This window comes from Phoca vitulina, unplaced genomic scaffold, assembly GCF_004348235.1.
Source record: "Phoca vitulina isolate PV1807 unplaced genomic scaffold, GSC_HSeal_1.0 scaffold68, whole genome shotgun sequence".
NCBI lineage: Eukaryota > Metazoa > Chordata > Mammalia > Carnivora > Phocidae > Phoca > Phoca vitulina.
The window spans coordinates 380342-398406 of record NW_022589771.1 but is presented as its reverse complement, the minus strand read 5'-3'; the positions used below and the strand labels follow the sequence as shown (position 1 = coordinate 398406).

General features: G+C 48.5%; 1 long non-coding RNA gene across 1 annotated transcript; it reads right to left on the bottom strand.

Moving 5' to 3' along the window:
- Nucleotides 1-11309: 11309 nt before the first annotated feature.
- On the bottom strand, nt 11310-16144 carry LOC116624565. The gene is made up of 3 exons (XR_004297916.1): nt 16077-16144; nt 13840-14078; nt 11310-11398 (listed from the first exon to the last, which is right to left on the bottom strand). It is a non-coding gene; the product is annotated as an uncharacterized LOC116624565 (long non-coding RNA).
- Between the last annotated feature and the right edge of the window lie 1921 nt (nt 16145-18065).

The following is an 18065-nucleotide window of genomic DNA, read 5'->3' as shown; positions in this document are numbered from 1 at the left end:
TCCATATGAAACTTTGTAAGATGTTCGTTCATTCCTTCATTCTTTCAGTAATATTTATTGAATAGTGAATTATATCTGTAACTTATTGACTTATTGTATGCGTTATATTCATTGCATATATTTTAATTACATTATATTCAAAACTCTTCATTGTGATGTGTAATGTAGGTCTTTCTCCTTTATGATACATTAATGCATTGATATTAATCGGATCTAACTCCCTAAATTTAAAAATCCATTATTGCCTAGACCCAGTAGTTCTCAACACTGGCTACATGTTAGAATCACCTGCAGAATTTTCTAAATTATAACTAGCCAGACCACACTTCTCAGAGATCTGACCTAATTGGCCTAGGGGTGGGGCCAGCCCACACATTAAGAATTTTTGAAAGCTTCCAAACTTTTAAGTTCTAATGTGTCGGCTGAGAACTTTTTCCTTCATTCAAGTCAGATGTTTTCCAGATTATATAGATTTTTTTAATAATTGAGAAATATTCAGTGTTTTGTTTTATAAACGAAGAGTAAACAACTCTTATTTCTTATAACTATTATAATTATGAATACAAAGAAACTCTACTTATTAAAAGAATCATGGATAACTTTAAAGCCATGATATTCAAGAAAAAAATCCATTCCTCGAGACATCATCATTTAGTGTATCATCAAATAATGTTACAACTTGCATTTGAGTCTTACACATTCATCCACACAATATTACTTGAAGTGAACACCACAATAAGATCAGGAATGCCGATGGAGTGTGAAACAGTGGTTACAATTTTACAAGATGTCACAGTAATATATCTGTAACATACCATAACCCTCTCAAGTAATGTCTAGCCACTAAGGGGGAAAAAAAATCTAAGATATCATTTCCTCAGAATATTCTTTTCTTGGCTGAGAGTGAACCCTGCTAATTCCGGGACTGACCCCTCAGCATACTACCAGGATGGCATAATGGCTCTTGCCCTGGCTAGTGCAGTGGTAGAATGGGATACCGCATCAGACCACAGCAGGGAGAAGAATAGCATTTCATGGGAGACAGTGTGGAGAAGAAAGGACCCCATTCATTTCTGGGCCCTACCACTTGCTAACTTTGTAATCTCGTGCGAGTTACTGAACTCGTCAAATCTGTTGTTTGCCCGCTATGCGAACTTGGGATAACAGCACCGACTTCAGCTTCTGTGACTACTAGAATTCACATCTGTAAACCGGAACACATAATGGGCAGCTGTTATGGTAGTAAGTGCTTACTGTTACTCATGGTGGTTTATTCTTACTGCTTTTAGCTCATTACAGAAAGTCAAAACATGGTGTTTCCTGGCATAGTCAAGGCAAAATAGGACCATTAACCCCTTCCAGCCTGCCTGGTCCAGCCTCTATCAACTGAGGTATACAAGGTCCAGACATGGGATTCGTGTTTAAACAATAGCTGAGCCCCTTTTGGGGTCCTTGGATTTCATCAATCACTGGGCTTTTTAAAGTCATAGAACTCTTTTTTCTATCCAGTATTTTTTCATGGCTGAGTAACAAAGTCCTAAATTAATTCTGAAAAACAAACTGAGGGTTCTAGAGGGGAGGGGGGGTGGGAGGATGGGTTAGTCTGGTGATGGGTATTAAAGAGGGCACGTTCTGCATGGAGCACTGGGTGTTATACGCAAATAATGAATCATGGAACACCACATCAATAACTAATGATGTAATGTATGGTGATTAACATAACATAATAAAAAAAAAGTCCTAAATTATTCTCATTTCAATCTTCCTGTTCCATGAAGAACAACCCTTGCCCAGGATCAGGAGCTGGCTAGGAGTCTGCTGTGTGTCCTTTGAAGTAGAGAGAACCATGGGTCCTCTAATTCAGGCCCAGGCTGCTGATAAGAGAGATTCATAGAGCTAGAAATCACCATGGATTGCAACGGCCACGCTTGGGTATGGGGCAGGAGGCCTCGCCCATGCCGACACTGCAGGAAATAGGGAAGGGAAGCAATATGAAGGGGATTTTCAAGTGGGACATGTGGGGCACTAAAGTCCATAGGTTCCAGTTCAGTTCGCTAGGTTCAGTCCCAAATGTACCAGATTCCACCCAACACCCACACCTTTGAGCACAGTCCTCTCTGGGTCTGATGACGGTGGCCATATCCCAAAGGTCCCGATTATGTTCTAATTGGATCTTAAACTGTTCCTGGCACTCACATTTGTGAATTTCTTTCTTTTCTTTTTTTTTTTATTAGGGAGAGAGAGAGCACAAGCAGGGGGAGTGGCAGGCAGAGGGAGAAGCAGGCTCCTCGCTGAGCAGGGAGCCCGAAGTGGGACTCCATCCCAGGACCCTGGGATCATGACCTGAGCCACAGGCAGATGCTTAACCGACTGAGCCACCCAGGCGTCCCACATTAGTGAATTTCGATCAAGCTTTTCAGGTTTACGAAAAGAATTATATGGACAGAAACTCCGTGCAGACATGTCAGTGTAAACCAGTAAATTTCCTCACTTTTCATTTTGCTAATATAAACTGGACAGATAATGCAAATAGGGGCTAGCCTTAGGTGAAATCTTTCAGCTCTCGGCCAAGCTTGTTTTCTTCTTCTTCAAGGCAAAGAAACAAGGTTCAGGCCGAGGTAGGTCATCACCAAGCAGAGAGTGCTCCCGTCACTGAGAAAACACGGCGCTGAGTTGCAAGCCCTGGTCTCCATTTATGAGCTGGGTCACCTTGGGCCACTCACTTAACTTCTCTGAATTTGTTTTCTCATTATTAAATGGGATCTAATAATACCCATCATATAGAGTTTTGTGTGGGTTAAATGAAACAATGTAAATGAAACAGCTCCCACAGTGGTGGAGATTAGGTTATTATTAAAATGTAACATGGCATCTATTTGAAACTTGAAAGTAAACATCAGGAGGGCCAGCAATTTACTATTGAAAGCTGGTTGAATTTTTAAAAAGAAAAGAAAATATGTTAGCAAAATGGAAGCTAAAAAAATGGAATAGATCTCCTTCTTGGAAAATAAGGCTTCGGACCCTGTTGTAGGGCAGGCAGTAGCTGAAGGTATCACTCCATCCCGAGGCAGCACTGGGCTGCAGTAACAGGTCGGACCTCAGCTTAGCTCTAAGCCAGGAAGGTAGGTGTGGGGACGCAGGATTCAGCCCTCCCACCATTTCCTTTCATTTGCCTGCCCTCAACTTCTGTCAGACCTGGTGTTGGACTCCTGGATATGGGGCTGTGTGCTAACTTGCAGTAAATAGACTAAAAGGGGGGAACTTTGCAACTAAGCCAAGTCAAACACCACTGTGAAAACCTATCCTGAGTTGCCCTGAGGTGTTTCCAAAAGCAAAGCAAACATTATAAATGAACAGCATGCTCTAATTCTCTGCCTCGGGGGAAACCAGCATAGGAAGACAGGTAGACTCTGTTTGCAGCTGGGGCAGGCTATAGGCTCAGCCCCACCCATGGGGTCAGTCCAGAGACCCCCTAGATTTTCTCCACCGGCCACCTGATTTTGTGAGACTGTCGCTCTGCACCGGAAGACTATGGCAGCCCTTGAAGTGACTGGTCACCTAGGGAGCAATAAATCGTTTTTTCCTTTGCCCGAGCTGAGCTCTAATAAGTCACTAGTTTGTCCTTGAATCTGCTAGTGTATCTAAAATCAGTATTTGTTGTCTATGTGTCTAGATCCGTGATCCTCAACTTTACCATGCATAAGAATCACCTGGATTGGGCTGGGGCTGACGTAAAAACATCAATTCCCAGACCCACCTCCTGAAATCCTGATTCAGTAGGTCTGGATCAGGGCTCTGGAACCTACCTTTTAACAAACAGCCCTGCAGATGCTAACACAGGCAGACCTCAGGTCCACCTTTAGAAACTCAAAACACCTATAAAACAGCTTGATTTTATCCCCAATCGTGCTGTGTTAACATCCTAAACTGACTCAATCCCTAATGAGTAATTTTTTCTAGGAACCCAGGCCCATAAAGTAAAATGGCTGCATTCTTACACGTTTGAAGGGGAAAACTTACTGAGTGTTCTCAGTGCCTGGATTGTGCTGTGAGGGCAGAAACAGATATATCGCAGTCTTAGCCTTCAAAAAGCCTAAAATCTAGCTGGGGCGATGGCTTTTGAGTGGAACACCAGCGAACTGGAGAGTCAGTGAGTGATTCAGGAATGGAGGGACCTCCACCATATCATTGCTCCTGGGTTCTGGAAACAGAGGCTCTGTGAGTGCAGCCCTAATGTGCTTGGGAGAGACGTCAGGGGATCCCACTCAATGCACCAAGCATGAAGTGAGACCTACTGTGTGCCAGCAACAGGCAGACAGAAGCTCACCGTGAGAGTGGGGAGGAACAGCTTGAAGGAGGGAGAAGAGCCATCAGACCAGGTCTGGGCAGAGGAGGGCAGAGGAGGGCAGGGTAGAGATGCTCAGGTGAGCGGGAACACATAGACAGTAGGGTGAGGCACCTTGTGGGGCAGGGAGGGATGTTGAAAATGCAGGTAGAGGAGTTTGGTCCTAATGAAGAGCTAGAGGGGGAATGGATTTCTTAGTTGGGGCATAATGTTCAGAGAAGGGCTGCAAGGCTGGGAGCTTCCACAGATGAATTCCCTGGGACTCCACGGATGAACTCGATGGACTCCATGGAGTCCCGGGGACTTCAGTGTCTGGAGAATGAGGGTACGCTGGCTTGAACAGTGTCCCCCTCCCCAAATTCATGTCCTTCCTAGGTCCTCAGAATGTGACCTTATTTGGAAGTAGGGCCATTGCAGATGTAATTAGTAGAGTTAAGACAAGATCACACCCGAGGAAGGTGGCTTCTTAATCCAATATGACTGGTGTCCTTCTAAGAACAGGAGAAAAGACAGAGACACAGAGGGATTATGAGAGAAGCAGGAACTGGGGTGATGCGTCTGCAACCCAAGGAGGGTCAGTGATTGAGGGCAACCACCAGAATCTAGAAGAAGGGCCCGAACGGACTCTGCCTCCAAGCCCCCATGAAGAATCAAACTGCTGACACCTTGATTTTGGACTTGTAAGCCTCCTGAAGTGTGAGAGAATAAGTTTCTGTTGTTTGAAGCCATGCAGATTGTGGGTATTTGTTCTGGCAGCCCCAGGAAGCCAGGAAGGGGGGGTAGGGGAGGGGGCTCGAGGAAGAAAAGTTGAGGACACATCCCTCGGGAGTGAAGGACGGCTGGGCAGTGGCAGAGTCTGCTGAGGAGGGGCTTTCACCTCAAGGAACCCGGCAGGCACCCTTGCCTCCCTCCAGCCCTGTCCACAGAAGACAGGGGGCAAAGTCCTCCTCCGAGGAAGCCTGCAGATGGGGCGGCTCCCCAGCCCCCCGGCACCCCTGCACATCTTCCTATTTCCTGTTCCACATATTTCCTAAACAGATATCACAGTAGCCACATGCTTAGTAAAGGTTTCTGAGCCTCCTCCGGAAATTAAAGGATTTCTCTGGTTATTGAATGTGTACCAAATGATTGTTAAGAGCAGGTCTTGTTTTTCCATTTAAGTATTGGGTCATTTCAAAGAGAAAACACAATGCCCCCATTTTCCTCACTAAATTATAGCCCTGGACTTCCCCCCTATAAATTCAAAATTGGAGAAGGCTGAGGGCAGAATGGCCCCATTCACACAAAAACTCCAAAGGCTAGTTTCCCGTGAGTTGCGGGCGTCAGGGCCCCCCCCACCCCAGCCCGTGTGTGAAGTCACTTACGGCTTGCCATCATTGCTATCATGTCTCTCTGTCCCCTGCCCTCTGTGAAATTTCCTAAAAGCAACCACACAAAGGTTGCTCTTCTGTCATATCAGGATGGCTCATGCACACGGGCGGAAACTGCAAATTGGTTAAAAAAAAAAAAAAAACTGCCTACCCAGACAGCTGGATTGCAGAAGGACACCCCTGTCTGGGTGGCTGAGTTAAAAAAAAAAAAAATTTCAATGCTGAGTGAGCCACTTAGGAGGGAAGGACGTGACCCCGGGGCAGGGAACGAGGCTGGGCCGGCCGAGCCCTGGTTGGGTTTCAGCTCCCACGAGGCCCCCATTGGCACAGAGCCAACGGGGCACCAGTGGGCGCAGCAAGCCCGGTCTCACTCCAGAACCAGGGATCCTTTGGCCATCTCTTCCTTGGAGCTCAAGGACTCTGCTAAACGCGCTCCCACATTACTGGGGGCTGCCTACGTGCATGTCTTGCCTGCCGCTGTCAGTCTTTTCCAGTCACGGCCCATCCTCATAACACAGTTGTTGAACTTAAATGCACGTATCTCATCAGAGACTGGAAACCTTATTCTATTCCACCAACCCGCCGCCATGCCAGCAGCTTCTCCCATCCGCTGTCCTCCTGGTCTTTGACAACTAAATCCAGACAGGAGATGTAAGACAAAATTCTGGGTAGAAGGCAAAGCCTGCATTTCATCCTCAGGGACAGAGAAAAGGCATGATTATTGTCATGTCCCTTTTTTTCTTCGCGCTCCCCTCATCCTTGTCCCGGTGCACAAAGCCATCCCCTCCTTGTCAACAATGTCACCGCCAGGGGTTGAGACCAAAGACCGACCGCCGTGGAGCACCACTGCGTCCCTCCCTTTGCTTCAGTGCTACCCTGAAAGCGGCAAAGGAAATGAAACCACAAGCCTCTCGAGGCCGCCCCGGCGCTCGCGCCCCTGGAATCACATGGAAGTCGCTGGCCGCAGATCTGGGGCGCGGCTCGTAACTCAGCCCTTGCAGGGTGGCTAATGCAGGTGTCCGGAGGTGGTGGGGACCCTGGTGGCAGCAGTGAAGGTGACAGATGTGACCTGCACGGGGGAATAAAGTCTCGGTTACACGATGATGAAATAAGGAGTGATTTCTCGGCCTCGTTCCGGCTTCCCGGGGGCTCAGGGCAGGCCTTTAAGATGATTTATGTGAAGGCTTTGAAGTTAGGTACTTTCACAGCTTTCGCCGGGGCCTGCTCGAGTTTGCTGAAAGATAGGAGTTACTTACTGGAGATATGAAAGATCAATCTGACGGAAGAGAAAAGAAAACAGACTCGGAGCTGCTTCCCTTGGGGAAGCAAAGAAAGCCCGTGTGCCCTGCATCTCTTTCCTTCCTCCGCCTGGCCTGCCCCTCCAGCCGTGGGAGGGAGTCCTGCGGGAGTGGGGAGCATTTGCTCCTAGGCTCCAGACCAGGTGACTTACAGCAGGAAGGGGGAGCAAGGATGCTTCCGAGCTGCCCTGCCACCTCCTGAGCCCTGAATTCCCCGCCTGGTGCTAAATCTGGAGGAATCTGTCCTCAGTAGAAAGGCTTTTAAATCCACTTAGATTGGGGCACCTGGGTGGCTCAGTCGGTTAAGTGGCTGCCTTCGGCTCAGATCATGATCACAGGGTCCTGGGATCGAGCCCCACATCAGGCTCCCTGCTCAGCAGGGAGCCTGCTTCTCCCTCTCCCTCTGCCTGCCTCTCTGCCTACTTGTTCCCTCTCTCTGTCAAATAAATAAATAAAATCTTTAAAAAATAAAAAAATAAATCCACTTAGATTGAACACAGTCCTTCAGAAACCTCGATTTTGATGACATGAGTTTTTCCTTTTTCTTTTCTTTTTTTTTTTTTTTAGCTTCCTAGGACTGCCAGAACCAAGTGCCACAGATTGAGTGATTTAAAACAACTGAAATTTATTCTCTCACAGTTCTGGAGGCTAAAAGTCCAAAATTAAGTTGTCAGCAGGGCTGCGTGCTCTCTGAAGGCTCTAGGGGAGGATCCTTCCCTGCCTCTTCCAGCTCCCAGCCACTGCAGCAGACCTGGCATCCCTTGGCGTGTGGCTGCACCACCCCGGGCTCTGCCCCTGGCTTCACGTGGTCTTCCCTCTGTGTCTCCTTTTTGGGGAAGGACACCAGCCAGATTGGATCAGAGCCCACCCATATGACTTCATTTTGCCTTATTTACCTCTTTAAAGGTGCTGTCTCCAATTACATAGTCACATTCTGCCGTCCTGGCGGCTAGGACTTCAACAGAGGAATTTGGCAGCCAGTGCCCAAGGAAGCTCACAGTCCCCACGCGGAGGTGACATAAATCCCATCCAGTCCTGCACTGGCCTCTTCTACCAGGAAGCTATGCTGGTCCTGGTGCTGACAGGTACCCACTCAGGGAAGCATGGGCTGGGTCTGCCTTCTGGGCATCCAGCTGATGTCCTTGCTGTAGACAAGACTGAGGGACCAGGCTCAGGGGCTGTCACGTGTGACCAAGCCACTTTGGAGATCCCCCGATGTGTGGGGCCAGCTGGAAGAGCAGCCCCCTCTACCTGCAGACCCTCCAACTCAGCCGGGGCTCCTAGGGTGCCCCACCACTCTGTGGAGCTGGCCCCGAGACCAGGAGGACCATTCCTGGCCAAGGTGGGCTCCTTATAGCCATTGGCTCCCAGCCAGGCTTTTGGCTACATGCTCTACCTGCTTTGGGGACATGTGGGGATCCCCAGGTCACCTGCAGGCCTCAGGAGATGAAGGGAGCCAGGAATCCTGACTTCAGCTCACTCACCCCACCTTCCTGTGACCATGTTTCACTCCCTGACACCCACACATCCCCATGTTGGGATGGGGTTATCTCCTCCAAGGATCCAAACAGGGAGCAGAAGAAAACCCCATTTTCTTTGGGCTCCCCCCAGAACATCAATTTGGGGGAGATTGGCGCAAACATATGTGACCACCAGCGTCCCGTTCCTTGGTCTCCCTTCTCCTCCTTGTCCACCAGAGCCGGAAAGAACTGAGCTTCCCCTGTTCCTCGGGACAGAAACTTGTATGCAGTGTCCTGAGTTTTCTAGATTATAAGAGTTTCAGAGATCGAATCTCTAGGCCTCGATCTTCATATGGTGATAGGAGCTAAAGGAATTTCTAAAATTATCTCTTGCCAATCAATGCCTGACTTTCAAGAACACTGTCTTTCTGAGAACATAAAAACCTATATTGAATATCAGAAGCGGAAAACCTCGTCCCTTGCTAGTTCTTCTCCATGCCCTGCCTTCCAGGCCAGCTGGAAGAGCAGCCCCCTCTACCTGCAGACCCTCCAACTCAGCCGGGGCTCCTAGGGTGCCCCACCACTCTGTGGAGCTGGCCCCGAGACCAGGAGGACAGGACAGAGCCTCTCACCCCCTGCTTGCTCGAGAGCTGCCTTCTTTCCTCCTTGGGGCCCAGGAGCTTCTAGCGGCCATCCAGTGAGCTCCTCTCGGGTAGCAAGGGAAAAACCAGCTAACCAAAAAACTGGCTCAACATGGATTCTTTCAAGATCAGTTCTTCTTACTCTTGGACCTCAGCTCCTAAGTTAAGGGCCAAGAATTTGACAAGTTCTTCCTGGTTCTAATATGCCCCATCTCTCCCAGCCTAAACAGCTCCCAGCAGAAAGGGGGGCTGTATGCATTTTCTGTAACTGCCATAATAAATTACCACAAACCAGGAGGCCCCAAAACAACAGAACTTGATTCTCTAATAGTTCTGGAGGCCAGAAAAGTAAAATCAAGATGTCATCAGGGCCATGTTCCCTGAACACTCCAAAGGGTGTAGGGGAGGGTCCTTTTTTAGCTCTTCCAGTCTCTGGAGGCTCTTGGCACCCCTTGGCATTCCTTGGTTTGTGGCTGAATCACCCTAATCTCTGCCTTGTCTTTACATGGCATTCTTCTCCCCTGTGTTTCTCTTCTCCTCTTTTAGGGAGAAGCCATTAGAATAGGGCCCACCCTAACCTAGTATGACCTCATCTTAATTATATCTACAAAGACCTTGCTTCCAAATAAGGTCACAAATAAGGTTCCAGGTGGACATGACTTTTGGGGTGGGGGGACACTATTCAACCCACTACAGGGACACATGTGTCAATGCTTCCTAATATTGTTCTCACTCTGGTGGTGAAGCCCCACGCACAGAATGGGTGTTCAGGAAAAGAAAGGTGCCCATCCGCTCTCCCAAAATGTACCATACTTAACTGAAAGCTCTACAGGTTTTCCTAATAGCCTCACACATGCCTTCCAAAGGGGGCAGTTCCTGCAAATATTGGCCTGAAGTGTTTGCTCCAGGCTCCCCCACGCTCCCCCTTTCTGAAACAGCCCCCCCTTCCCATGGTCATTTGTGCCCATTTGCCTATTTGTTTATACCCTTTCTTGTTCCAAAAAAGGATTTCAGGCAGATGGTTTTTATTACCGGGCTAAATGAACACAGCAAGATCCTGTAGTGAATACAGTGTTCTCCGCAAACATAAATTTCCATGAAACCCAACATGAAAAAACCCAAAAGCACTTGGAAATTAAAATGGTGGTGTTAAGTTTGACATCGGGCTCCTTTCTTATTTTCGTTGACTCTCTGAAACATATTACATTCCTCGCTGCTCTGCTTTTGCAAGCTTTGTGTGTTCTTTCTTGTTTTCTGCTTAACCTCTTTATGGAAGAGGCCTCTGGTCAGGAAGGGAGATTCTGGGTTATTAAGAGCTGAAGGTAGAGATTCAAGTGCCTCATTTCAGGGCACAAACTTTAGAAAGGAGAATGAGTGAAATCCATCAGGGCACAAACAAACGTCACTCCGTGCTTATCAAATTGAATACTGAGAGTATTCCTGTCCCTTTGGAAAAGGGCCTGATGGTGTCTGAGTGTGTCTTGAGAGCCTGACTTTCTCATCCACATGCTGCCACTGAGATATTTTGAAATGGTTTCAAGCTGGGACCCAGCAAAGCTGCCATGAACATTAGCCAGGATTGGGACGGAGAGCAAGGCCTTTCTGAAAATCATGCTTGAGACCCGTTCTTGTTCACTCAAAAAATCTTGATGGAGTGTTCAGTGCCCGCCTGCAGAGCCCCGCCTGAACCCACTTTGCTCATCACCACCGCCTTTTCCAACGGCTTGAGGGGGTGCTGGTGACTCCGGGCTGGCAGCCTGCGGAGGAAGGAACTTAAGCTTGGGTTGGAGGCCCCGATTTTTCTATAGCCAGCTGTGAGGACTGGATGAGACGCCTGAACTTGGTAACAGATGCCTCCCAGAGTCGTCTGTAGGGTTAGATAATAGTCTGCATGCAAGCACTCAGTAAATTAGAAGGCGTAGGAAACCCAGACGTGTGGCACCCAGCATCAGCAGACTGTGCGTGGAGCGGGTAGCAATTAGGAGGAGTCCAGCGCAGGCGAGGTCTTTGTTCGGAATGGCGGGGGGATGACCCGGCAGTCTTCACTGATCCCACCTGGCGCTATGCTGCCCACCAGGTCCTGCAATGGGGGGCATGGCCGCCTCTTCCCGTGGCAGCAGCCCGCCTGCACCAGGCTGAGTAGGCCTTCCCACAGTGCCCCCTCGAGGAAAGGAGGGCTCACTGCAGGAAGGCCACTGTTTGCCGGCCTTAAATCCTCTGAGATAGTCTTCCGTCCTCCCATGTGGGCCAGGGTCTAGATTTGCCATCTGGCTCTCGGAATTATCTAGAATAGAGATAAGAGGACAGTGTTGTCTCGGTTAATATTTGAGCACATTTATTCCAATGAAACCCCTTTCACATAAACTAATGAACTACTGCAAGACCTCACTGGGTGGGGTGGCCCCACTCAGAATGGCTAAGATAAGACACACATCTTATGTGTATGGGTAAGCACGTCTTTTATTGTGGTAAAATACACATAACATCAAACTTACCATTTTAATCATTTTTAAGTGGACAGTTCAGTGGCATTAAGTACATTCACATTATTATGCAACGACCACCACCAACCGTCTCCGGAACGTGTTCAGCATCCCAAACAGAAACTTTGTCCCCATTAAATACTAACTCCCCATTGCCCCTCCCCAGCCCCCAGTAATCACCATTCTGCTTTCTGTCTCTATGAATCAGACTCCTTTAGGGACCTTATATAAGTAGAATCATGTAATATTTGACTCCTGTGACTGGCTTATCTCACTGAGCATAATGTCTTCAAGGTTCACCCATGTTGTAGTGTGTGTCACAATTTTATTCCTTTCAAGACATAATTTCTTTGGTGGTCACTACATATCAGATGATCTCTGGGCACTTTGGCTGTGAAGTTCCTGGTATCTATCTCATCCAACAGGTTCAATCTTCCTGTGTCCAGAGTACAAAAGAGCCATTAGCAAATACAGGATCATGTTGAAATGTGTGTTGCTGAGGTCGCGGTCAGCTACATTATGGGCACCAGATAAATAAAAGTGAGGTCATGTCTCACAAATGTGTTGTTTAAATTTCAGAAACTTCCCATTTCATACCAAGTGACCAGCATTAGCCAACATATTTATGTTCAGACAGCACCAAAGAAGCCCTGCTTGAACTAAAATCTACCTCGTCTTCCAGGATAAAAGCATAAACAGGATCCTATTTAATTCATTTCCCCAGGGTCTTCCCTGTTAAATACATTTGCCATCAGTTCACTTGTCTATTCTCTACTTGGAAATGTCCCCACTAAGCAAAATTCTTTCTGACGCTCTTTCTAGGTAGACTACAAAGCACTATTAACCCTACCTATTTCTGAAGGATTCTTTCAAGAAAAGGGCAAATATTGTGATTCACGGTTGATGGAAAATGAAGGGTTCTCCCGATAATTACTCGGTTTGCCTTCATTGTCACTTAACTCAGGATGAGAGGGTGTCCTGAGGCAGCCAAGGGGGAAGCTTCAGAAAACAAAGCAACACGTAAGATTAGGAAGGCATCTTGCTTTTGCTCTGTATTTGGAAATGAACTTGACTGATACGGCATCTTCTGCTCTATCTATTTAACCCGCATTCAAGTATCAGTGCTACCAGCTGAGATTTCCTGGTCCTGACGGAAATCACAGTCTCACTGCACATCGTAGAATAGTACTAAGTAAATGGTGAGCCACAGAAATCACCAGCTGCGATGGGTTGAATTCGGTCCCCCAGATAGATTCAAGTCCTAATTCTGGTACCTGTGAAGGTGACCTTATTTGGAAATAGGGTCTTTGCAGATACAATCAGGTTAAGATGAGGTCATTGGGCCCTCATTCAATATGTCTGGTGTCCTCATAAGAGGAAAATGCCACGTGAAGAGAGGGACACAGAGGGAAGAAGCCATGTAAAGACAGAAGCAGAGATTGGAGTAATAGAAGCTGCAAGCAGAGGAGGGCTGAGGATGGGGAGCCACCAGGGGAAGCTGCAAGAGGCAAGGAGGGGTCCTCCCTAGACACTCCCAGGGAGCATGGCCCTGCTGCCATCTTGATCTTGGACTCCTCCAGAACTGAGAGAATACATTCCTATTGTCTTAAGCCACCCAGTTTGTGGTACATTGTTACAACAGCCCCAAGAAACGAATACACTGGCCAAGTGTTCAGGCTACTTACTTGGCGAAAAAGTAATAAACCTCCAGTCTGATTTTGCAATTCACTCTTCATGTCCGAAAAGTACGATCTTAAACCCAAAAATACAGGGTTTTCAGATCCAGACCTGAACGGACATTTACACTTAAATGATCAGATTCTCACCCTCCTCCTGTCTCACTTGTCTTGGGGCAGTTCTAGGGTATTTCCCTAAAGAAATTATCTTTTCTTCCAAAGGGCAACAGGGCCCCCATTTCTAAATGTAGACTGTGGCTGAGCGTGGATGGTCTGGCGTGCCCCACCCTTCTCCCTGGGAAGGGCCAGCAAGTCCCTAGTCATCCTCAGTAAGGAGACCAGACGCTCAGTCCTCTGATGGATACACAGATGCACACCTGTCCCTGCCCCCTCAGCCCACTGTGGGGTGCTGATGGCTGTGAGCCTGTTTGCTTCGTTGTTGCAGTTGAGCTTCTCTTCATGCCTGAGTCAAGAGCAGGCAGGGAAGGAGCCTCCTCCACCATGCCGGTCCCTCCACAGGTTACACCATCGTCCGTGCCAGGACCCCAAACCAGCTCCTTACCAACCTGGTGCCCACAAGAGCCCTCTCTGTGAAGGCCAGCAAACACTCTCCTTCGGCGACAGGACCGTGGCAGCTGCCAGCTGATTTCGGGGATGTGATTTATATACGAGCCCCGGCACTGAGGCCAATCTGCCTGGGTTCGAGTCCTGCCTCTGCCACTTAGAGCTGGATGACTGCAGGCAGGTCATTTATCTTCTTGGAGCTTCCATTTCCCCATCCATAAAATGGTGTTAATAGTAGTGCCTAAAGCAAAGGGCGATTGTAAGGGTTAAGTTAGTAAATATATGTAATGTGCTTAAAACCACAACAAGCACACAATGAGTGCTATGTTAGTGTTCAGTATCATTTTATTAGTTAATACTAATACGAGGAATCCACCAAGGTCGACCTCTGCCAAGTTAAAATGAAATCTGGAAAAAGGGTTTCCATGGGAGTCTAGTGGCTTCGACTGGATATGCTGTCAATAAACTGAGCAAGGTCAAGCTCGCAATGGCCTTTACCCCAAGAAGAGAGCTAAGAGTCTGCCAACTGCAGACTCAAGTTGCCTGCTTGTGTGTTACTCAAATCAAAAGGAACCCAAAACAGAAACCCCAAACCGTAGGCCCACTGCATATATAACCTCCCTTTCATTATATTGTTCGTTCAACAAACTTTTTACCAACTTCTTAACGTGTGTCAGCTCTATGAGAAATCAGAAAATGAATCAAGCTTCAAACATCAGTTGAGAGACTAAAGGTTAAATATTCATCCATCCATCTGTTCGTCTGTCCGTCCATCCATCCATCCATGCATCTGTCCATCCATGTAATCTGAAGTATCTACTGGCTTCTACCATATCCACAAGGACAGAAGTCATCATAATTCAATGGAATGATTTTAGGGGTATTAGAAAATGCTCAAGACCTTCTTCTCCTCAATCCTCCTTTGTACCCTGATTGGTGTTTGAAATTTCACTATTAAATCTTTATCCTTTAGACTTAAAAATACCTCCTGGGTGGGATAAAATGTTAAGCTATTACGAGTCATTTGCACCTGAGAGCTTAAAAAAGGACCTAAGGGTGGACTTTGATGGCAGGTAGGAGAAACAAGGATGAGGGTCCTGGGTGGGAAAGGAGGGCTGGAGCCCCCAAGCCTAACCCCCCTGTCTGCCAATGGCCCTTCACGCAGCTGGCTCTGTGTGCGTGTAACCCCCACACCCCGAGGGGGCAGGAGCAGTGTCTGTCTTGCTCACCAAGCACCCTGTTGCTCACACATGCTGGAGTTCTATAAATCAATCAATCAGTCAATAATTGATGAACCTGTGTCTTTGCCCTCTGGCCCAGGAGAGGCTCATTTGTCCGTCAGGAGCCAGGGCCAGGGCCGTGGGCCTGGGAGCTTTCATACTTCAGCCCAGAACAGGAATGAATTGTTCCAGAGAAAATCAAGATTAATAAAGGTTTAACAAAAGTCTACAAAACATAACATTATGTCCACTTTGTTCATGGTTAAATGTACTATTTATAAAAATATCATAATCTTTTCAAACTATTTGGGGTTCACATTTTGTCCGTCTCTGCAGGATTTCCCAAAAAGACACAATCAGTGCCAAGAAATCAAAGGCAGCTGTAAATTAAATGTGATTACTTGTAGCCAAATCACCCCCAAAGACAAAAGGATAAAAATCATCCTCCCAAATTCCCAGCATAAAATTACAGATTGTGCAGGTGCATTTCACTACAGATGATATTTACTGAATAGAAGAGGCTCTGGACCTATGATGGCTCTGAAGTAAAGATGATTTTGTTTACAACAGTTACTTCTAGAGAAGAGATTTAAAAAAGAAGCTGTGTGGATTTGGTTGTGGGTCAATCCTCAGTCAGTAATATCTAACAGATACCTCTGAACTGTTCCAAGCTCCCGGCACTTCCACAAGACGCCCCTTCTGCCATCACCTTCCTATTGCCAGTGACACAGAGGACAAATTCTGGTCCGTGCTCGGAGCCCTTTGCCCACCACTGAGCTCCTTCATTGTCATTAAGCACCAAGCAAAGCCATGCAGATCAAGGACTGCAGTGAAGAGAACACAGAAGCCTAAGTCCCCGCCCTTGGAGCATCGTGATGGAATCAATGAGAAAGGGACAGACACATGAGTCAAGTTAAATTGTGACTCTCAGCAGTTCTGTATCCCAGAATGCCCAGAATGGGCTGGAGGCATTCCCAGCACAGCCCCGTTCCCTCGGCCACCCTCGGGGGCTATCCTACCTTTCAGAACTATGCCCAGTCCTATCAGGTTCTCCAACAAACTTCTCGGGCATCCCAAGAGAGCCACCTTCTTCTTTTGGCACGGGCTTCACATTTCACCTTGTCCCTTATCTATGACTCATAGCAAACCGTCCCTCCTTCCACACAGCGCCCTACGACCCACCCAGTTCCACACTCTACCAACAGACATCCCCTAAATGCCCGCATCTGCAATTGTAGCCAAAAAATAGAACACAGTTGCATGTTGGTCAAAATTCAATGGCTTGTGTCCAGAGCATAGCCTGCAAGTTGAGAAACTCTTGAGTTGCTCAATTTGATAAAAGTCCCAAGCAGTGTGGGGACGACTGCCAGGTGAGCGGCTCAGGGGAGGGTGGGAGGTCAGGGCCACAGGAGGGGATGGATCATGGGCAGGCATCAGGCTCTTTGCAGGGGAGCCACGCGTAAGGACGAAGAGGACGAGTGCACAGCCAACGGGCCCGGGGCAGGGAGCGTGGGCAGGTGGGCTGGGCTGACAGCGGACGGCCTTCGGCACTGGGCTGGGCAGTCAAGGCTTTATCCTGGCAGCCCTGGAGAGTCACCAGAGGGTGTTTGAGGGAGGAGATGACTATGTTCAGATGTATCAGGCACTTTTCCAACGTGCAGAAATGACATTTCTGGTTGGTCCTGAATGTCTGCCTTGGCCCGGCTGCCTCCCACCGCGCACAGGGCAGTTAACCATTCAACCCATAGCACATGTGCCCACGCAGGCCCTTCTCAAACGGCAAGGTAATACTTTTCTCTCAGATACTCTGGCCTTGAAGCTTCCAGTTGGTGGAAGAGGGAAGACAGGAGGGCGGCAGCGTCCCCGAGGAATCCTTGTTTCACACGGGCTGGCCCCCAGCCAGGCACTGAAACAGCCCCACCGACGAGGGACCTGATGAAGCGGACGGGACTCGGGGCCTCTGCATGTGAGTTTGGGGTGAGGCTATGAGTCGGGAGGGTTTGGGGTTGACAGTCATTTGTCTGGGGGCTGTGAGGCCCCGCCGACCAGAGCCGTGGGCAGGCAAGGGTTCTCTTGGTGACGGGCAATATCCCCCTGTAGAAAGACAGCTGCAGGGGGCCTGGCGGCCCCTGGGGGGACCCCAGCAGCCGGGTGTGAGGGCAGCTGGGTTCCTAATGAGCCCAGGAAGGTCAAGACCCCGTTCCTGAGTGTTTGGGCAGAACCCTTTCATCACTGGCTGGCCCCGGTCTGGGGGCAAGGACTAAGTCCGTTGAGTGTTCCAAGGCGGCGTCAGCTTGAGCTCACTGTCGCTGACCCTCTGCACTGTGACTGGCTTGTTTCTCCTGCAGAGGGCCAGGCGGAGCGTCCAGAGTTTCCAGACGTGGGAGCCTTATCCTCTCCACAACCCACACCCCTCGCCGCCAACACACACACACACACACACACACACACACACACACACAAGCACACATGCACGCATGGGAGAAGGGGCAGGAAAGTTACAGATCTCTCTTAATAAGGGTAAAACGGGGGAAATTCCATGCAATCTGATCCATGAGTTAATCCTTCAGCTACCTTGAACCCCACATTGCCAACAGCTGCCATGGTCTTCCCAGGATGGGCGGTCTTCCCGAGGCCTGCGGGGAGGGCCACAGGCAAAGTAGAAAGGGATCTGGGATTAGCGCCCTGACAGGGTCCCCAAACGTGGAGTCACTCAGGACACCGGCTTTTGGCTGCACATTCCCACCGAGAGATTTAATTCCTGCAGTTTTCAAGGCCCAAAATCTTTTAATCGCTCAGTTTCGTTTTGAAGTCTTGGGAAACCAGAGAAGAGCCCCATTGCTGCGTTCTCCAGCGACTCAGCACCAGGTCTGGGCTCAGCCCGGCTCTCGGGGCTGGCTTGGATGGAGTCAGGAATGGATTTATCCGTAATGATGATACATCTTCAGCGGCACAGGCCTTGCCTTCGTTGAGTGTCCTTACGGCACTTACAAGTTTTTACATATATT